The sequence below is a fragment of the Saccopteryx bilineata genome, chromosome 11 (genome assembly GCF_036850765.1).
Source record: "Saccopteryx bilineata isolate mSacBil1 chromosome 11, mSacBil1_pri_phased_curated, whole genome shotgun sequence".
In the NCBI taxonomy this organism is placed as follows: domain Eukaryota; kingdom Metazoa; phylum Chordata; class Mammalia; order Chiroptera; family Emballonuridae; genus Saccopteryx; species Saccopteryx bilineata.
In genome coordinates, this window is record NC_089500.1 from 22033415 (window position 1) to 22036215 (window position 2801).

Consider the following 2801-nt stretch of genomic DNA (forward strand, 5'->3'; position numbering starts at 1 on the left):
TGTCCTACACCCCCATTCAAAGCCTGCTTGTGGACAACAACAGGAGAGGCCTGGGGGAGCCACCCTTTCAGAGGGTCATGAAGAATTCATCGGGCTTTTGTGTCTGCCTGCCCATGAACTCCATGCAGAGACAATGGCCAGGCTGGGGGCCTTTGTCTACCTCCCCACAGGGGCAGTGTCGTATGTTGGCCATATGTAGGTGGGGAGCCCCACTCTCTTGGGAAAGAGGCAGTCCTGTAACTTGACAAGGGCACCAAATCCAGGTGCTAATTATTACTTGGAAATTAAATTTTCCATTTGGCTGGGCTGGAAACAGTTGAGGCTTGGGACCTACAGTCAGGAGAGACCACTGGAAGGAGGGGTGTTGCCGACTGTGTGTGCCTGGTGAGCCTCCCGTGGGGAAGACCGCAGGAGTGCCACAGGGTCCTCACTGGCAGTGACTCAGCTGACAGACAGCCAGCACAACCACCCGTCCAACAACAACACAATGGTGATTGTGCACTGAATGCTTTCCTAGTGAGGTGAGCTAGCCTCTTGCCTTAAGATGGACACGAAGGGCGTTTACAGGACATCAAGGAGGCCCAGCGTCCTGCTGACTGTCTCTAGCGTTCAACGTCTGCCCCATCCTGTGTTATGTCCAATAACAACAGATGCAGGGCCTGAAATTCCACCCGAGAAAGTAATTTCTTTGTGACTTTATGACTGTTGAATTAATTTAACGTTTATCAAACTTCTACTGAACTCAACTTTTGCGGCAGGTCCTGTTTCAGATGTGAGGCTACAACGAGCGAACAAAAGGCAGAGTGCCTGCTTTTATGGAGCCTCCAGGCTGGCAGGGGAGCAAAATATAAGGAAATAGATATATATTAAGTGAAAAAGTTATGCAAATACAAAACTAAGGTGGGGAAGGGTGTACTTTTAGAGGGGTCCGGACCCATTTGAGCTGCAGCAGCCAAAAGAGTGGAGTCCGCTCGGGACTGTGTGGGGGAGGGGCGCTGCATCCAGGGGGAGGGTGTAGGTGGGACTGTGCTCGGTATCTATAAATATCAAGTGGGCCAGCAGGGCTGGGGCACAGTGAGTGCGGAGGGGAACGGGAGAGGAGGAGGCTGGGGTCCAAGCCACAGGGCTTTGTGGGCTGTTGGAGGAACTCGGCTTTAACTCTGAGTGAGACGGGTCGCTGAGGTTTGGCCCAGGGAGTGACATGATCTGACCCATGTTTCACCAGGTCGCTCTGGCTGCTGTGTGGGGGATGGGATAGAGGTGGGGGCACAGGTGGAAGTAGGGAGGCCAATGAGAAGGTTCTGCAAAGGCTCCAATGTGAGATGGTGCCCACAGGTTCCCTCAGAAACGCCACTGCCTTGTAAGCAATCCCCAGGTAGAGGTGTCGCTGCCTGTGTGCTGATGGAATTGAGATGGCGAGGCCCCCTGGAGAGGAGAAGCCGAAGAGCTCCCCTGGGAGCCCCAGGGCCTGGTTTCTTCTCCTGGCTCTGACTCACTGGCTGTTTCCAGCCATTGTTGTCTCAGTTTCCAGGCCCGTGTGCCTCAGTTTCCTAGTATGTACAACTGATACATCAATGGAACAGTCTATTCTAGTCCAGGTGTGCGAAATGAGTGAGAGCCCTGTGCTCTCTCTAGGTGGCCGGGGTTCCTCTGGGAGAGACAATAGTGGGGACTGAGAGTGTTATTTAAAGGATTCTGGGAGCTGGGGGAGGGCTGTGTCACCCCTGCCAGAGCAGGAGAATGCTTCCTGTGACATTCACGAGGCAACAAGAGGAAACAGTGTATCAGGCTGTACAGCAGGTATAAAGGCTTGGAGGAGGGACAATGAGTGAACTAAAAGGAAGAATTTTGAAGTCAGAATTTAAAAGCCAAAAGAGACCTCAGAGATCATGGAATCTCGTGGCTTTCAAACATGTTTTGGACTTTTTTCAAGCATGATATGTAAAATTCCACGACAAAATCAGGTATTACTAGCTAATGTTTATTGAGTGCTTATTGTATGTGAGGTACTTGCCATGGGTTGGTTCACTTAGTTTCCTCAATAATCTCACATCAGGTTACTACTATTAGCGTCCTCATTTTACATTTGAGGACAATGAGGCACAGAGAAGTTAAGAAGCTTGCCTATGGTCACACAGGGTGTCAGTAGAAAAGCCAGAATTTGAACCCAGTGTATGTGGCTGCCAGACTGAAGGGCCTCTATGCATGTAAAGGTGGGGCTGCTCGCTTTAAGAGGGGGAAGTGTACTGGAGCCTGGGCCTGTCCCAATTCAAACATCCCTCAGGGACTTACAGGTAAGTCAGGGAGGGCTGAGGGCCCCGAGCACTCTGAAAACGATGGTTGACGCCACGAGCACGTTAGGCAGAGATGGACGTGATCCTGTAAGACTGTCAGTGCTCTGTAAGTCCACCAGGACAACACTGCGCCCTAGTTAACTTCAGGCCATGCGAGCCGGGCTCTTGGAAGCTTGCTGGCCCTCTCCCCAGGGGACCCCACCTCCCCTCTTATCCTGATCCTCCACGGCTGAGAAAGGTCCCGTTCTTTGGACTTCTCTGTTCCAACCCCGTTCCCGAAGCATTCCCCGAATCCACACCACTCCGAATCCCTAGAACGGTTTAGAGTTCTTCATGCTCCATTATTACTTGACCCCACCCTCTCTTCCTTGAGGTCCGGCCGGCCGATGTGATGTGGATTCTTGTCAGCAGTCTCCTGGCAGAAAGGCGCAAGGTGGAGGAGAAACTCCAAAGCAGCAGTCCTTGCTCCTTAGGGCATGTGGCCGGTCCGCAGGTCAGTGCGGCGGC